A 19,641-nucleotide genomic window follows, 5' to 3' on the forward strand; every position below is an offset into this window, starting at 1 on the left:
CCGTATGCAGTTGCACGCACGACTCCTCCTTTCTGTTCTTCCCCCCCAAAGGGGGGGTCTCTTTTAGGCCCGGACGGATGGGAAAGGCTTGTTGTCCGGGGGTGTTCCCCCCTTTTCCCAAAGACCTTTAAACGAAAATGTTGCCTTCCGTTTCATGTCTGTATAGGGTCAAGGACGGGACAATTCTTTCTTTACAGCTTTCCTGGCCACGGGCCCGCCCTTTCGTTACCCGAATCCCAAATCCCCGGGAACCCAGGCCAAAAAACCCTTTTTCCTTCTTCGTTGCGAGAGTAAAAGTTTCAAAAAATCAGCATTTTGGGATGAGTGATATTCCGCAGGCGATCGCCCCAGGGCTGACAAGGGTGGGGAAAAGATCTGAATCTTTCGTTTAAAGAGGGCCCCTTTTTTTTCGGCGCGGGTTTATGAGGGTTTTCCCGCCGGGAGGGTGGAAAGAAGCCTGTGACCAGATGTGGTATAAATTTTTAAGCGGGTGTCCGACGGGTTTGGGGGGAAAAGGTGTTTTTGGTTTTTTAAAATGGACCTCGTCCATTCCGGGACGGGAATCCGTACAGGTCTAAAGGCAGATTTAATTCTTTTCATTGGAAAGGAAGGTTTTTAATTCTCTGTGTTGTCGGGAAAAAAAGTTACATGGTGTTTTTTCTAAAGGGTTTTTTTGGTTTTAAAGAAAGCAAGCAGATTTTTTAGCAGCTCGATTCTGTTCATTGTGGAGGCAAAAAAATTGGCAACGCTTTTTTTGTGAAAGGTCTGAATTTTTTGTTTTTGGGTGGGGGGGGGGGGGGGAATTTTTTAAAAACCCCCCAACACTTTTGGGTGTGTTGGGGTTAAGGAAGAGCAAAAATCTCTCCTGACTTCCTCTGGCTTTTTAAAAAACATACCGGCTTTCCCCTCAGCTGTTGTGGGTTTAAAGCTATCGGTTCTTTTCCCAAAAAAGACCCCTGCGCTCTCTTCCGCGACTTTGGGGGCCCCCGCTTCCCGGGTTTGGAACCAGGGGTTTTTCTAGGGTTTGGGGTTTGGGAGGCGAGAGGGTGCTGCTTTGGCGCAATCTAAAAACGATCCGAGTCGAGCGTCGCGGGGTCCTTGCTTTTCAATACTGTTTTTTCCCTGCAGCCCGCTTTTATTTCGGGAAAAAAAACTCCGTCTGTTTTTCGAATCAGGCGGTCAGGAAAGGGGTCACCTTCCCATCTGTGGGGCAGGGACGCAAAAAGTGGTCCTTCCGTGCAGATCGTGTGCACTTTCCCATCGAGCCCCGGGGACCAACGATGATCCCCAGCCCACAGATCAAACAAGACTTTCCAAGGACGATGCGGGAAAGTGGGGATTGTCTTTAAGACGAAAAAGCCCTTTGTCAGAAAAGGTTTTCTAAGGGGACCTCGGGCTGATGTCTTCACTTCCCCGAGCGGGGGAGTGTCGATTGAAGTCGCCCAACATTTTAAAAACGGCTGGGAGCTGGTCACCGGTTCGGGGTCCTCCCTCAGAACGCGGACGGAAGGGGGAAAGTAGAGAGAGCAGACAGTGATGGTTTTCCAAGCGTACTCGGACTGCCACCGCCTGTAAAAGGGGGGGTTTTTAAAAAGAACTGTACTGTATAAAAGGGACTTGCGAAAAAAAAGAGGACACCTCCCGTAAACCCCCTCTTGCTTCGGTTGAGGGGGTTTAAAAAGGGGTTTTAAAACCAAAGGAGATAAAACTTTTGCCATCTTTTTGCGAGTCCCCTGCGCGCCAGCATAAAGGGTTTTAAAAGGGCCGACAAAGCAGGGATTTCCCGAAAATTGGCGGGGAACCCCCAATTTTCCAGTGGATCACTCTTTAAAAAAAGGGTTTAAAAAAAAATAAAGCTACCCTTTTTCCCATCGCTCCCCCCCGCTCCCTCTTCGGGGCTCAAGGTCCCCCCAGGGGGGAGAATTTTTTTTTCGAAATTTTTTTTTTTGGTTTCCCCGGACCGAGTCGGAATACCCACACCTCGGCCCCTCCCGCCCCCGCCGGGGCCCGCACCCCTCCCTCCTTGAGTTTTGGAGGTGGGGGGGTTTCCGGCCATTTTCCGCCACCCCGAGGGCCAGGCAGACGGGAGGCGGGGCGAGGGGGGGCCGGGGGGGGGGGTGGGGGGGAGGAGGCAAGGCCCCTCCGCCCGAGGTTTTTTCTTCCCCCCGGGCCCCTGGGACTGCCACACGGGATGGGAGGGGTGGACCGGGTCCCCCCAAGGGCCCAACGGTTCCCGAGGGGTTAAAGTGTGTCTGCTTTCCCTGTGGCTGTCTGGACCGCGACCCCACCGTCCGGGTTGACGCAGGGGCAACGACCCTTTGGGCGCGGGGCCCCCCACCTGTTTCCTTGCCTCAAAGAAGGAAATTTTCTTTCTGTCTTGATTTTCTGGTTTTGTTTTTTTTTTTTCCAGGGGGGCGTCTTCGTGGGGAAAGGTGGCCCCTCCGCATTTCGCACACCGGGCTGGACGACGCAATGCCCTGGTGCGCCGCTTCAAACAGGGCCACACGCCCTTCCCCCTTCATCGGTCCCTATGTGAATTTTGACTTTTAAAGCATCTCAGGGGGGCGGCACAACAAGCTTACATGACCATCAGGTATTGACCCGTTTGCCTTGGGGACATCCGGGCAGCAAAAGGTGAGGAAGAAAAATTTTGGTCGGGACTGCCGACCCTTTTCTCCCCGCACCTGTACAGGTCGGTCACCCCCTAAAGGGGACGCTCGCTTTTGTCTCCCTCGACACCCTTTAAACCCCGGGGATCGGGAAAAACCCCCTTCGAGCAGTTGAGACCTTTGTGGGGGAAATTTCACCGCCATCCCGAAAGGGGGCCCCTTCAAAAGGAGCGTTCTGCCTTTTTGGACTCCGTCTGAACAAAAATGCCCGCCTCACCCCTTTGATGGACTTCAGGCCTCCCAGACACTAAAACCCCTTCTGGATACGAAGGGGCTGAGACCCGAAAAGGCTTGTCTCCACGCCCCCATCACCAGCCCCGAGGGCCAAAACCCAGGTCCAACGACCCCCATCGGAGTTGAGTCGTCTGTTCCCTGCTTCATCTTTTTACCCGAGTTAGGGTGTGTGTTTTTTGGAAGTCATGCTGAAAAAAAATGTGAATTCACCCCTCCCTTACCCCCCACCTGGGGCCCAACTTGGGGCCGGGGTTTGGGAAACACCAGCTTGCCCCCTTCCAGGTTTCGGGAGGGATTCGCCAACAGCCCAGCTAAAACGTGCCCCCCCCGATATCCCCACCCCCCGGGGGACGGGAAAAACCGAGCACTACGGGGGTTCCCCTTCGTCAGCCACAAAGCCGTCTTGACCAGCCCCACAAAGGGGGTACCCGTTTGACACCAGGGGCCCCAATGTGGCGCTGTCTTGGAGAGGTCCGAGCCAAAGGGAGGGTTAAAGAGCAGCGTGCCTCTAAACCCCCGGGGATTTCTTCCCCCCCATAAAGGGTCGCGCTGCACGGCAAACACGGGGGGCCTGAAGAAGGCCGCGAAAAAAAAGAATGTGGAAAAAAGGGTTTGAGGGGAGCTGAGGACGAAAAGAGGGGGTTTAAAAAAAAGAATAAGAACGCGAAAGGGACAGTGGGTCCTTTAGTTTGGGCCTCACTCACGCCTGTTGGGCAAGGTTCCCATCGGGGATCAGTCAAAACCACCATAATCCCCCTGACCTGATGGCTATGTGGGCTGTCAATTAAGACCTGGGCCAAGCCCCAAAAAACCCCAAGAAGCATGATCCCCCCGCCGACATAGCTCGCTCGATCATGGCCACAAAGCCTCCCCCCACGACAAGGTGGGACCCCCCCGGGAGTGGGGTCAGGAGAACAAAAAGCCTGACCCCCCTCCGGGTTTGGGAGGTGTGCGGACTGGGGGAAGACCCTGGGACCAGTCCCCAAAAGCAGGGGGCATCTGGAAAGAGGGCCGCCCATTTGTTAAAGAGTGGGTGATTGCAGCGCGATGGACGCATATGCAAGGCGGAGAGCCTTTTGGAGGAGAAGAGGAAGGCAAAAAATTTGGCGAAGCTCGGATGGGTGTGGGGATTGACTGAGGGGGTTTTGGCCCAGGAAGCCAGCGTTCCAGTATGCGAGTAAACGCCTTGAGTCCCTTTGCGAGTGCCCTCAACAAGGTCGGCTGTGTCATCGAGGCGCCTAGGCTGAAGAGTCCCCACGTAGCCAGGCGTGTAGGGGTTTAGAACCTAGGGTTTCGTGGGGGTGCCCAAGCAGGGGGTGGATAGGGAGTGTCTGCCGATGTGAAGGCGGGGTGGGGGAAAGTGAGTGAGGTGGAGGGGGTCAGGGACCACGGGTGTGCTGGCCATGGGGGTGCGTTGGGAAAACAGGGCGGCCCTTCCAGCCTTGCCCTTTTTGAGGACTTTTCCATGATTGGAAGGGGGGGGAAAGGTACCCCCGCAGGTCTGGGACTGGGGAGACGTATGTCGGAATGCGGAAGTTTAATCTTGTGGCGAAGAGATCCACAGTGGTTTGTGCCCAAAGGTCCCAGATCGGTGAAGTGTTTTGGGGGCAGGGTCCCCTCATTTGTACATGTGTCAGATCGCGAGTAATCGCTAGAAAGCTAGCTTGCGGGACAGTCGTGCTGTCAGGTGGTGTTGTGCTTTGAACCAAAGGGGGACGTCTCCCACGCAGGGACAGCTGGTGGAGTGAGCTCCCCCTGTTTGTTCAGTAACGCTCCGTCGTGTGTCTGTGCATAGCAGTCGACCGTGCAAAAAATGGGGGAGGAAGTGCGGGGGCAAGGGAAGAACCCCCCCAGTTTCCCGTTTGTTGAGTCCATGCTGCTGATGTGGGGGCCAAGTCCCCCCAGCTGTGTGGTTCTCCTGTGTGCACCCCCGCCCATTTTTAGGCATCTTTGTACGTTCTGCATCCGGGGTTGGGTCGAGATGGAAAACCCCCGGGTTTAGCCCTTGCTGTCCATCGTGGGGGTCGACGTGGAACCCTGGCCTGAGGGGAAAACAGGGTCCCCTGTCAAAGATGGGGACACCTGTCTGGAAGTGACGGAAATGGATGTTTGTGTGTTCCCCCGGGAACAAGTGCGGCGAGGGACTCCAGAAGCCCACAGGAGGGAAATTCCGGCGGCACTGGGTTGTGTGATAGTTTGGGAAAAGGGGGCTGTGTAGCCCGTGGAGGGGAGATGGGCCCCGGCGATGGTATTGATACAGAATCGTCCCTTACCCCGGAATTTTAAATGTTGAGAGGGCTCCAGTTCCGTTTTTCTGTGTTCTCAAAAACCCAGTGATTGGCACTGGTTCCGACGGGTTGAGGTATGCTGGGAGAGGGGGCCCTTTCTTCGCAAAGGGTAAAAACCCTGTCTAGGTGACCCTAGGCTTTCCCTTGCTCCGAGGGCAAAAAAAAAGTTCCCTGACTACCCTGGGAAGACCCACGGGGTGGACAAGGCGAAAAAGGGGGTCGAACTGGAAGGATTACCGTTCCTGAAAGAGAACCCCTTGCGGCCCTGGGGTGAACAAGGATAGGAAGTAAGCGTCTGTGGGTCTATGGGGACTGCCCGTGCCTTGCCCCGATGGAGTCCCTGATTTACGCAGGTGATTCCAGCGGAATGGTTTGTGCTGGAGATGTTGTTTAGAGGAGAAAAGGGTTGGACTGGGCCCCTCCCCGGAGGTTTTGGGGGGGACGAAAATGTGGGCCCAAGAAGCCCGGAGAGAGAGGGGGAAATTCTTTACGGCCTCTTTCTGAGAAAAAAAGGGGTTTCGTCCCGCAGGGCTGGCCCTGGTTTTTGCCCTGGGTTGTGCTTTGGGGTTTGAGGGGGGAAGACTGGCCGGGGGGGCGGTTGAAAGGGGGTACTGTTGCTAGCCGAAGGGTGTAGGGTTAAGCCGTGGAGCGTGCCGCGGGTGGCCGAAGTGCGGGAGGGGGCCTTGCCCCAAGGGGGAAGGCCCTCCCAAGTTGCACGGGGGTTTTTTGGCCCCCAGTGGGGAAGCCCTGACCCAAAAAAGGGGACCGTCAGTGGGGGGAAGGCTTGAGGGGGCTGTTCTGGCAGAGAACGATGTAGGGGGAGCGGTTTTAAACAAAATTTGCCAAAACCGTTTAGTAGGCTGTCTTGTTATTGGCGACCCCATAAGGACTGGGTGATTGCTGTCAAAGGGGAGAAGACAGAGGTGTCAAGGCCGGCTGGGGGATCAGTTAGAGTTTCCCTCAGTGTGTGGCCAGGGGGCCCGCCCGGAAATTTTCTATGGCCGCGGGTTTTATTCGAGGGGGTAATTGGCGCTTCTTCCAGGTCCTCAGGAAATTTTGGGGGAATGTGACTGGCGATTGCCCTGTGGGTTTTGCAGGGTAGTAGAGGCTTTCCGGAAAAAGGCAGGGGCCTTTTCGGGATGGGACCCGGGGCAAAAAAAGGGGGGTTTGAAGTGGGGGCGGGCAGGGGGTTTTTTGAATTTCCCCCGACCTTGCGGCGGAAACTGGGAACAGAATCAAGGGGACCCCGCTGAGGGGTTGGCCCCTGATGCGTGCCCGTGTTTAGCAGGGGGCATGTACCCTGGGGATTTTTTAAAGGGAATAGTGGGGCCATGGGGAGGATCTGTGGATGCCCTAATTTCCATAGCCCCCCAGTTTGAGGTGTCCGGGGAATTGTCTCCACCCGCTGGGGTGTAGTAAACAGGGGGGAAATGTTTTCCTGCGGGAAACCAACTGTTTTATTCTGAAGGGTTTTTTTCCTTGTCCGTGCACCATCAAAAGGTCTCTTCAGTGGCATGGATATGGTCAGGCTGTGTGCTGGTGTGACCAGTGTGGGTGCCCCGGGTGCTCTGAGTGTGCCCCGTTGTGTGGGGGGGAGCTGGGGGTCAGTGGGGGTGGAAGAAGAGTGCTGATTAGAAGGATAGCAGGCGGAGAAGGTGTGGCACCCCGGAAGGGCAGGGGGGAAAAATTGCTGCAGCAAATTGACAAAGGTGTGATTGTTTGGTAAGCACTTGCTGAAGGGGCCCTTAGTGGCTGGGGAAAAGCAGCAGCGGGGGAATGAAGATGTGGCACACTGTATATTGCGGGAACCCCTGAAATTTTCCCCCATGAAGGGAAGGGGCAGTTCCGGTGCAAGGGAATAACTGCGGCGGTATCGTTAAGGGTCCCATCAGGATTGGATGGAAAATCGTGGGCAAGGGGGGGGGTGCACGCGTTTTGGGGAAACGTGTCCCCTAGGGTCCCCTTTCCCCCGCACATGGGGGAGGGCATCCTTTCCGCCTCGGGCACCAGTGGATCCGACGGTCGAGGATGCCCCGGGGGGGCTGGATCCAGTTTCGGCCGCCACCACGGATGCATGCCACAGGGCCCGTCTAGCGTGCGGATCCCCCAAGTGAATGGTGTTGTTTCCCCAAAGGGTTTGTTTACCCTTGTTGAGATGTGGGCAGGGGAAAGGGATAGAGGAGGTCGACCGGGGACTGCCAGACTGAGAAATCGCGGGTCGCGCGGTCCGATCGGGATCGAAAAGGAAAATTAATGGTACCATGACCCGTGCATTGGGGAACGAACTTAGAAGTCGCCGGAGGGAAAGGGGTAGGGGGTAGTTGGGGTCTGGAAATCGCCCGGGGGAGGGAGGAAGTGGAGGTGGCATGGGTTGCATTTCGAAAGAGCCAGGGTAGAGGGGCCCAGATGATCGTAAATCGATCGCGGTGCCTTAATTTTTGGGCCTCTCCCAACAAACTACATATTGTGCAACTGTTTTAAACTAATTGGACACAAAACAGAACGCCAAAAAATCGTGACAGATAAAAATGCGAAAAACTTGCTATGAAATGCAAAAACAGGTTTCGAGAGGCTGCCGGAAAAAAGGGCGCACCAGGGGGAAAAGGGGGCTTTCCTATTCCGGGAGGTTATCGGCCCTGTTTCTCTTTTCTCCCTAGGCGTGTAGTTTCACAGGAAGGAATGTCAGACCCCCCCCGGGGGGGTCTGCATATTGGGGCACGGTTTTGTAGTGTATTAAATCCCCTTTTTGCTCGCCATGAGAAACCCAAAAGTGTGTGTGGAAACAGAACTTTTCCCCCGTAACTTGATCCCATTTTATTGTTCTACAATAATAAGATCTGTCAAAGTTTCAAACCTTTGAAAAACTTTCCGGCTTTTGGGATATCAAAACAAAAATACCAAAAAACTTTTCTGGCATATCAGACACTTAATCACTCCAGACAAGTCCCGTTCTTTTTAAAAATTATGATCGTGATCAGGTATTCTCCCTCCAAGCATTTCTACATGTGTTTTCTTCTCTGTGGGCTCAAATTTGGTGATCTGAGATGGGATGGACGTAATAATCAAAACCCTGAAACTGCACAACTTAGCGCGAAAGCCCAAAAAAAAAAAACCCCCCAAAAAAACATAGTCGGGAAACTGTGAAAATGCACACTCAACTTGAAAAAAAAGAAGCTTCCCAATGATTGCCAAAAGTCTGCCTCTCACTGATCCCTTCAGAATTTTGCTGTCCGGAGATGCAATATCAAGTAAATTCCATACAAAAAAGAAATTTCTGTCTTTACTAAATAGATAAAATGATGCTATTAAACAATATTCAAATTTGGCCATCTCAGCTGAGATGTCTTTAAAAAAAGCTTTTTTGTGTTTGGTTTTGTACGAAGAAAACAAAAACAAAAAATGACTGGGGGGAAACTTTTTTGTTCAATACGATTTTTTTGTGACCCCAGAAATGCACCGACAAATTAACTGCAATGTGTGGAAAGAATGATTTTTGTTGCATTCTTCATAATAATAATAAAATGGATACTTATATAGCACACTAACCGAAATCTGCTCTAGGTGCTTTACAGGAAAATTTTTCAGGAAAATTTAGTGTCAATAAAGTATTTCCAGAGAAAATGAGTTTGTATAAGTTTACCAGGGACACACAGTCTTACATACCAATATCCATCCATCTATACATGCAGGCAACCAAAACACAGGGTTTTTTAACAGAATCATATTGTGTGTGTAAACACAGGTGTCAGCCTAAAACTGAGTAAATGCTGTTGTTGACAAATATATTTGTACTGACCAATCTGGACTGGGAAGAGGCTTTCATTATTGATCTGTGACTCCACCCACTCCATTAGGAAGTGATGTACTGTGGTGCTGGCGGCATGGGCTTCTTGTAGTTCACACCATCAACCAGTGGTACTCATACCTGTCAACACATACCACATTTCTTGTGATCTAGACTGAATGTTCCTGGGTACAGCAAACACCAATGTTCTATCTATGTACTGCCCTTAACAACAAAATCAAATTTTACATTTGGCTAAAGGACTGAGATACTGAAACATGGATGCATATTATCACATTTATTACACTGTGTGTGGGGGCGGGGAAGGGGGCGGGGGGTGGAGAAGGGGGGAATAAGTCTAATGCAAAAAATATTTTCAAAGGGCATCTGGGTCTGTTGGTACAGTAACCACCTGTGCAGTGGGTATGAAATTGGTAATGAAATTTTTGGGAGTGTGAATGTGAATGTGAATGTGAATGTGTGGTGTGTGCGTGTGCGTATGTGTATATGTGCATGCGATTTGGGTGAGTGTAAAGTAAATGTGCGATGTATGTGCACGTTTTTGGAGCATGGTTAAAGTGTTGGCGTTTCAATCTGAGTGTCCTTAGAATCATTTGAGGGGTGGTGATTATTCTGATCTCTCAAATCAACATAAGTGTAGACCTGTTACTGCCTTAATCCCCTACATGTATGTAACATGCAGAAAGTCAACCATACATGTTAAAGAACCCAAAGTGCATGAATGCATATACACCTCCGAAAACAGAGTGTGCCCCCTGCATGTAGCTTTATGCACTTCGAAAACAGAGGGTGTCTCCCTGTTGATACAAGATGTTTAGAGTATCTCTATTGCTGAGATGACAAAATCAATGTGGCAGCATGTATGGTGTTTAACCTACCTGGGCCCCCCCCCCCCCTCATAGTGGGACAGGGCTGTTTTTGTGCAGTTCTCACACACTGTGCCCTCAGAAATTGATGCGGTTTAAGAAATCCACCACTGAAAGTCACACAAAATATGCATCTTCATCATGAACAAGTTTATATCAACAGATTAAATATGAAGTTTATATAAACAGACTAAATATGAACAAGTTTATATCAACAGATTAAAAATGAAGTGTTATCAACAGATTAAATAATGATTCAATGAAAATGTAACAAAATATCACATGTTAAAACAAGAGAGGAAAGGGCCTTCAAGCCTCACTTGTGATACACTTAAAAAAAAAAAAGATCCAAGCTTTTTATGTTTTGATATAATTTCAAAATGTAATGTTTAAGATGAAAAAGATCAGTTTAAAGCAAATTTAACTCCCCTATCATTAATTAGGGAGTAATTTCCCTTTTTTTACTTTATGCACCAAAACGTTTGCAAAATAAAGAAACTTCCATGCTTAGCAAAAGAAGTTCCTGTTTGAACAAAAAATGATAATAATGACTGCTTGTTGTTGGGTCAGAATTTGGATCAAAGTGCCAATTTTAGAGAATACAAAAAATATAAATATAACAGTAAATGCAGTTTGCATAAAATTAGGCTTTATTTTTTAATTTTTTTGTGCCCATCCCAAGGTCCCAATATTGTTTTAAGCAAGATGACTGGAAAAAAACTGAATTTTTCCTATTTTTATGCCTAATTTGGTGTCAACTGACAAAGTATTTTCAGAGAAATGCCAATTTTTTAAGTTTACCATGGACACACAGACACACACACAGACAACTGAACAGCGGGTTAAAACATAGACCACTTTGTTTACACAATAAGTCAAAATGATAAAAATCAGTAATGATATGAACTGAACTGGACTTGAAGGGAAAATCAGAAGTTTAGGCCGATATGACATTAAAAAGAATTCTATACAATGCATTCTATCCATTTACATAGCCTCAACCAAAATACAATGGCTGTGGAATATATAACATAAACTGACTTTAAAAAAAAAATCATCTGAAGTCTGCCAGGCATGTAAGATTCAGTAATTTCATATAGGACTTCATAAAATCACCAAGAATATAAGTCCTAATGAAAAAATTTGAAGTCTGCCAGTGCATGTAATTTCAGTAATTTCATATACAGACTTCATAAAATCACCAAAATATAAGTCTTTTAATGAAATCCTGATGGCCACACTGTGTACACAGATAACCTCCTTCATGGATGTCATGAAATTACGAGTTTCAAATCTTGCTGAAATATATACACACTTCTGATCCTTACCTAAATAGGTTCGACAGGTTTGAGGCATTAATGTGTTCTGTGTTCTATGCAAACTGACCTTTTCTTTTTAATTTCATATACAGACTTCATAAAATCCCCAAGAATAAAGTCTCTAATAAAAATATTTGAAGTCTGCCAGTGCATGTAACATTCAGTAATTTCATATACAGACTTCATAAAATCACCAAGATATAAGTCTCTGATGAAATCTTGATGGCCACACTGTGTACACATGATAATAACTCTTTCATGGTGTCATGAAATTACGAGTTCACAATCTTGCTGAAATATATACAGCACTTCTGATCCTACCTAAATGGTATCGACAGGTGAGGCGTTAGTATGTTCTGTGTTCATGCAAACTGACCTTTTCTTTTTTGTTTTGTTTTTGCTTTTAATTGCTAAAAATATTGTTGCGAGCCAAACCCTCCGGGAAGGGGAATACTAAACAGGATGTAATTCCTCTAAATGCTAAAAGGGTTAATAGCTCAGGATTGTAACAGACCTATACCCTGGGTATTTTTATGAAATGGCTCACCATGTACGCAATCCAATCATTTAATCTTCACCAGGGTGGCAGTTTCACCACTTCCTTCAGGGCGATTGCCGGGGTTGAGGGAGGCATTGGCTTGTTTGTGGAGGCGTATTTAGTGTGCCTCTCTCAAATCGCTTCTTTGGGGGAATGTCTGAAAGCAGAAAACAATGTATACATTTTAAAGTAACAGTGTCATAGTGTCAACATTTTTGCCACCATTATCACCATTAATATGTCGGGTTTCCCCTGCCATGCTTTCTCACAGTGTGTGAAAAAACCCTTAGAATTGCAATAAAATATAGGGTGACCAGTCATTCCGAAAAATTTTCAGTGATTTCTAACATTCCTTTTTCACTTTTCTTGTCTATTTCCACAGAACCAATTTTTTTTCAATAGGTTCTAACATAATGACATCATCATGCTCGCGAATATAATTATTATTCTTGACAGCAGGTGCATCTTATAAATGGTCAATACTTGCTGGAAAACATGAAAATGGTATGTATAGTTTTCAGCATGTTTACTTTTGCTGTTTATTTCACACATAACTGCAACTGTAACAGTGTGTGTGTGTGTGTGTGTGTGTGTGTGTGTGTGTGTGTGTGTGTGTGTGTGAATATGTTTGTGTTTTGTATGTGTGTGCTCTGTGTTCTCTCTGTGTGTGTGTGTGTGTGTGTGTGTGTGTGTGGTGTTGTGTGTTTGTGTGTGTACCCACCCTCACCCTTCTTCCCAAGTTTTCCTCAAGCCAAATCCTGTAGTAAAAAAACACTTCTATAGGTACACAAATATATATAAGCATACACTCCAGGCCTGACTAAGTGCACTGTGATATGCTGCTGGTCAGCATCTGCCTAATAACTAGTTGCAGCATAGCTTATATGGATTTTTCCGAATACAGTCATGCCTCCTGAAGAAAATTGAAACTCTGTATAACATGTGTGTGAGTGTGGTGTGTGTGAACTGTGTGTCTGTATCATGTTTGTCTCAATAGTTGTATACATGCATGTCATGTGATGTTATGTGATGTGTTATGATCTGATGTCATGGGCACATCTCATGAATCTGTTTCTGCCACAGTTTTTGTCTTAATAACTGTTTTGATGTTTTTAAATACCTTTCTAATGTGTAGAAAATAAAAATAAAATACAAAAAAATGCTTACTCACTTAGATAAACACCTCAGTTGGAAAAAGTGCGGTATAACCGTATCTTACCAGTAAAATATTACTAATAACAATGTCAATGATAAGAAAAATTAAATTAACAAAACAAATCAGTCAGATGTAGTAAACTGCTCGGTTTCAGCCTAACTCAATTTTGAACATGTGATCTAGACGAAACAAAAAAAATGTTTAAAAACTTTCAAACTGGCAATATCCACGTTTCTTCCCATCTACCGTTTCGTTTCTAAGATGGAAAATGTTTCAAATTGGTTAATAACATTATAGTGTAATTATACATTTCTTCCCCTCCACTCTTTATTGGTCTTCTTTATGGCATTTGAGAGGGAAAACAATGTTAGAATTTTAAATTAGGGTAAAGTGATCTTATCCCAACCGATTTTTCATTGATCTAAACCAACAGATGTTCACAGTCACCTTGCTCAGTAATGCTGATCTATTCATGGCAGCAACTCGGGGAATCTTTGTTCAATTTGCCAACAAAATAAACTGAAGATTTTGACCAATCAGAACATCACAGAAACAGTACCTGAGACTACTGTGGCGCAAAAAAAACAACCCAACAAAACCAGTGTGTGAGAATCACTTGTCGACGGTTTTGGCAACAATTCACTGTGTCTGCAACACACGCTTTACGAGTGTCACTTGACCAGTATGAAACATTGATACACCACTTCAATCTCACAACCTTGAATAAAAAAGGCCTGAGAAGCAAACACGTCTGTTCCAGTGGCTTCAATGCTTTTTTTGTCAACACAGTGACAGCAAAGTCCAACTGAGGTCAGATCAACCAGTTGACAGGCCAAAAGCGGAGTGTTAAAGCGCTAGACTTTCAATTTGAGGGTCCGAGTTTGAATCCCATTCAAAACACCTGGTGGTAAAGGGTGAAAATTATTCTGATCACCCAAGTCAATAGTGCAGACCTATGAGTGCCTGAACCCCCCTATGTGTGTAATACACACCAAGATCAATACACAAGTTAAAAGAGTCCTGTAATACATTCCAAGCGTTCGTGGTAATGGAAATAACATAACACCCAGAAATGCACTCCCCCTCTGAAAATAGAGTATGACTGCCTACATGGCATGGTAAAATGGTCATACATGTAACGCCCACTCATGTATTCAAGTGAACACAAGAGTCGCAGCCCATAAACAAATAAATGAAGATCAACCATTGCAATTGGTTGATCTAATCCCAACCAGTTCAGAGAAGACAGGGTCTTTATATTTGTGTTGTGTGTGTGTGTGTGTGTGTGTGTGTATGCGTGAGATTTGTTTCTTATGAATACTTCCCCTTTCTTGGCCAACTCTGTGTGTGTGTGTGTGTGTGTGTGTGGGTGTTGGTGTGTGTGTGTGTGGTGTGAAAATGAATCATCCCCATTTCAAGTTTTAAACAGAAATTCTTTTTTTTTTTTTTTTTTTTTTGTGAAAACCTATACTTCCATTTCCATAAATTAATACTATGAAATCATATCACCACAATTGGATCATGCCTATGTGTGTTATGGTCTGTATGTCAATCTGTGTCTCTTAACTCACTCGATACTGGCTTTTTGTAATCATGTGTTTCCTCTGGAAACTGGGCTATTTGTATAGGTTTTGAAAAAAATCACCAAAAAATGATGACAAAACTCAATGACCTGAAATTTTTGAGACAGGTTTTATTGATAAATGGAATAAGCATGGTTCTAAGTTTCATTGCCCTTACTTTCATGTTCATTTTTGCAGCTGGAGTGATAAAACATAATTTTTTTACAACAAAATTGAGGATGGTTTGCAAATGCATAGAAGAAAAATTTTCAGTATTTTTGAAAAAGGGTTATTTTCCCACATAAATCACATTGAAGAACCCTGCAGAAATGTAAAAAATGGCTATTTGAGTGTCTGCACTGTACAAATGAACTAATGTCAGTAACACGCAATTGGCAAATTCGTATTTTTTCATGTGGCATTCTTCAGCAGACTAGGCCTTAGTGTAGCGTTGAAAAAAAAAATATATATAAAGAAAGAAAACTCACACAGTCTTGAAATTTGAGACACAATTACTAATAAAGTGAACAAGAAGAGCAGCAAACTTTCAAAGCTCTTACCTGCCATGGTTCACTTTTTGTAGCCAGGGATACATAGGATTATCTTTTTATGATAACAAAATTGAGGGTGGTTGGCACATCATAGTGGTGAAATTCACAGGCACTGTTGAAAGAAGGGTTATTTCTACATAAATTGCATTGTCAACCCTGCAGAGTATTTAAAAAAAAGGCTTTTTGAGAGTTTCTGCACCATACAAATGAACTAAAATTTAAAAAAACAACAACATAAAAGAGCTAATTCGTAATTTGTCAGGTGGCATTCTTCAGTACAGTAGGTATAGTACGGTCTGAAAAAAAAAGTCACACAGTCTTGAAATCTGGAGACATTATTATTGATATAGTGAATAAGCACAGTAAGCAGCTCTTCACTCTATGGTACTCTGTCTGTAGCTGAATAGAGATGGGATTATCTTTATCACTTGTCTAGGTATTCCCCACTGTTCTTAGGGGAAAAAAGCTGTTTTTGACACACATCACACTGATAATCATATCAAAAGTTTCTGCACTGTAAGAATACACTAACACTAATCATAGGCTGAAAAAACTCACTATTTGATATCCAAAACAAGCCGCAGTCTACACATGAGAAAAAAACAAACAAACAAAAAAACACCTGGCTGTAGGGTGTGTCCAGTCATACCTTGTAACTGCAGTCAGTGCACTTCCTGGTCCGTGTATGGCGGAATTGCAGGAAAAAAATCTAAAATCTTCATGGCCACTCTTCAAAGAGTCTTTGCTCACAAATCGAAGAAAACTGTCCGTGCTCTAGTCAGCCAGAAGTCCGTGTGCACCGGCCTCTCTTTCACTGTCACTGTCCGCCTCACTTGCCACGCCTCTCTGCTCTTCCACATCAGGTTCAATATCTGATGAACTTCATGTTCGCTCTCCTCAGATGGTACAAAATCACTCTCCTCATCTTCTTCACCATACTCTACATCTGATTCTTCTGTTTAGACCAGTTCCACGGCTTCTCGTAGGGTATAAACATGCCTGCCTTGTCTGGTCTGTGAACCACTTGCACGGGGTTGCGATGCCATTGTTGTTTGTATGAAGGCAAAGGCCTGGGTGACGATAAAAATAGCTCAGCAGTACAGCAACAAGTGACTCACTAGCCACTCCAGTGGTCAAAGGTTGGCCATATGCTAATTAGGCTCTGACATGGATGGCTGTGACTGTGGCACTGGGTCACGACGTGACTTGTGGAAATTTTGAAGGCGAAACGGCTATAGCCATTGTCAGTATACAACCAGATGGAAATGACGACGGCTATAGCCCATTGTTAGTATCGAGTGAGTTAAATATATGTGTATATATCACATATGTATATATCAAAACACACACACACACACACACACACACACACACACACGCCCACAAGTGTGTACACGAAACACATTTCAACAGTGGAGTGTAACTACCTGACTGACGACATCAAGTCAACTGGCTTCAGGGCAATGGTCCAGAGCCTACACCACTTGATCCACTACTGTGCGGAACCCTCACCCACCCATCCCCATTGCAGTTATAGTCAATTTCAGCTCAAGCAACATACATCCATTCCCATATATTCAGAACTCGTTTGGTATCAGATCAACATGGTCGGGTTTAGATCAGTCATTCATTAAAGGGCAAAATGTAAGAGGAGACTTAATCGACAACCTACATCATATCAACTGCTTCAATGATGTTAGAGTAAATAACATTTTTAGAATGTCAAATAACTAGAGCACAACTAAGAAACTCATGATGAAATGTGTAAGGAGCACTGTAATACCAACCTAATGAAAAATTCATTAGCTAATACCAATAGAACTGCACAATATGGAATGCACTACCACCTGAAACTAAACTTGCATGGAATACTAATGTGTTTAAAAAATCTCCAAGATATGAACACCAAATAAAGGGAATGAACTACAGTAAATGAATGAGGCAGCGAAATAGTGTACAATATATGCAATATCCAACAAATAAGTGGAAAAAAGAGACTGATATGGATGGGGGGCATTTAAAAACAAAAGGGCCGTCAGGCCAAGCATACAACCTGCCAGTCCCCACTGCAACTGGTCAGAATCCCTGATCAGGCACACCCACCTTTTTACGGCTTCGCCGAACTCAGATAAGCACACATATTCAATCACGACAGACTGACAAAATTTACTACCATCGCGAAATCAAATAGTAAGCGCTAAGTCTACAGTAATGCCATGAAAACCAAAGCAAGTGACTGCACCGATAGGGATTTTGAATCACTTTAGCATTTTGCCAACAATGCTTTTTAACCAACATTTACTTCGATCTATCTAAACGAAACGGATTGGAAAGAGTACAGGGATGAAAATGTGCCACACATTTTGTCTCATGACAACTAATTTATTTAGGCGTGTCTCCCATTTACACCCGATCTCAATCTTTCAAACCTTTATGAATTTTGGGCCCTTTTTCTTCTATCCTATTTTTTAACAATTCTCGGTTTTTCCGCTAAAAACACAACATTTTGAAAAGTACGCTGAGTATATCAAAATCCTATTGAACAGTGTAAATGCGTGGAAGAAGAAAAAAACATTGACGTTAACTTTAACCCCATATATCGAATATCAATAAACACACTAAAATACAAACCTGGGTCCTCTATCAAAAAAGTTCTTAAAAGAGAGCTGCTCTGGCGGCCGCCGTACACTGCTTTTTCTTGAAAATTGGACGCATACATTCTATGTAATTTCATTGGTCGTCAAAAATACTGATAACTAAAATAGTGGTGTGACGGAGGAAGGCGAGAAATGGGGTGAGGAGGGAAGACATGCTATAATATTCACTCATGAGGTTAGATCGAACCTACATCCCATGCAGATTGTAGTATATGGTTGTGAATCAGTCAGTTTCAATGAAGCCAAGTCATGCAAGTACAGGCGCACTCAGCCAGACATGTTCATGTACTCAAATGCGTCACTGATGCCAAGAACAGATCGAAGTAATGAAAACAGAAGAATTGTGCGTGGATCTTTTTTTTTTCTTTCTTTCTTCTCAGTTTTCTGACTTTCTTTTCCAGACGTCGGTACATGGGTCGTGTTGCCATTGAGGCTCCGGTGGTCGCGCGAAGAGGACTTTCAATCAGACTAGTGAAAAGAAAAAGAAAAAATAAATAAATAAATAAAGGGGGGGGGGGGAAGGGCGTGCTGTGTGTAACAGAGGCCACAAAAATACTTTTTGGAGTGGGGGGGGGGGGATAGGAAATATAGCCAGCTGATGCCCGGATTTAAATGAATACTGACGTGGCCAAAGAATTGATGTAATCCGAATACTGGACTAGTAAGGGGAAGTTGAATTTGTCATTCGAATTTATTGCCCGGTTTCAGTGGATGCATAATTTAAAAAAACAACATAACGTCAATCTATCACAAAAATATCTTTTAAATACCTTTAAAATATCGCGCGCGCGCGCACACACACACACACACATACTGACACACACAACACACACTGAACACACACACACACACTGACAACGGCATACACACACACACACACACACACACACACACACACACACACACACACCACACACACACACACATTCTAGATTATTTTCCCAGTTAATAAATACTGATACTTTTGCTCCGAGTCGATTCAACTTGAAATCACGTTTACATACCGTTATATCTCACTATAAAAAGATCATGTTTTTGAAGACAACTTAAAACCTCTACAACTTTTGTCCATCGTCGCCGGAAGACATCCTTAATTGTTACTATCTATGGGTGCCCTTCTACTGTCTGTTTGCTCACTTTTCGAAGTTTCAAACGAGCTGAGTGGGCCGCGGGTCAACTGAGCTGCTAGAAAGACGCTGCCACCCAGTGCACGACTATGAGGGCTTAGTTCCCTCAATATACCATCGTTAGAAAAACAAGAATGTAAAAGATGCATGGAAAAAGTGTCTTCAAGTTTGTGGTCGACTTCCTCTGAAATTAGTGACATCAGCCTGCCACTGGATATAAAGAACATCACTGTATAAAACAATCAAATTATACAGCATCCTCGAGGATTTTTAACTGATCATGAATTCCGACCCTCTGCAGGGACTGAGGTCGAAGGTCAGATGTTCAGAGACTGCCACAAAGCTTATCGGCTCGTTGAGGGACAAAGTGTACTCTGAGAGGCTGGCCATGCTTAAACTACCCAGTTTATAGCACAGAAGGAAACGTGGCGACATGATTGACACCAATAGCTGAGTATCATGTCCATCAGTGGTATATACAAGACGGACAAGACACAGTTCACGGTCTCCAGCAGCAAAGCGAGCAGAGGCCACAGCCTGAAATTGAGCAAGGTCCACTGTCGATTCAACCGTTCGGAGTGTCTTCTTTCGCGGAACGGGTCATCAACACCTGGAATGGTCTCCCAGAAGTGGTGACAGCCCCAGCTCTAGCTGCTTTCAAGGGCCGTTTGGACACTCACTGGGTCAGTATTCCCTCCCTTTACGACCCAGAGTGCTACCATGAGTCTCTGGGCATAACCATGCACGCATGCCAGTTAGAACAAGTTTTAGAATAGTGACGAGCTCATAACGACGACAGAACAGGCCACTGCCAGGCCTCAAGCGTCTTTCAAGATCAAGATCAAGATCAAGAATAACTGATTTACTTG

General features: G+C 45.4%; 1 pseudogene; it reads right to left on the bottom strand.

Moving 5' to 3' along the window:
- Window positions 1–19,162, bottom strand: part of LOC143286666 (MOB kinase activator 3B-like) — a 32,872-nt pseudogene extending 13,710 nt beyond the window's left edge.
- Between the last annotated feature and the right edge of the window lie 479 nt (window positions 19,163–19,641).

The sequence above is a fragment of the Babylonia areolata genome, chromosome 10 (genome assembly GCF_041734735.1).
Source record: "Babylonia areolata isolate BAREFJ2019XMU chromosome 10, ASM4173473v1, whole genome shotgun sequence".
Taxonomy (NCBI): Eukaryota; Metazoa; Mollusca; class Gastropoda; order Neogastropoda; family Buccinidae; genus Babylonia; species Babylonia areolata.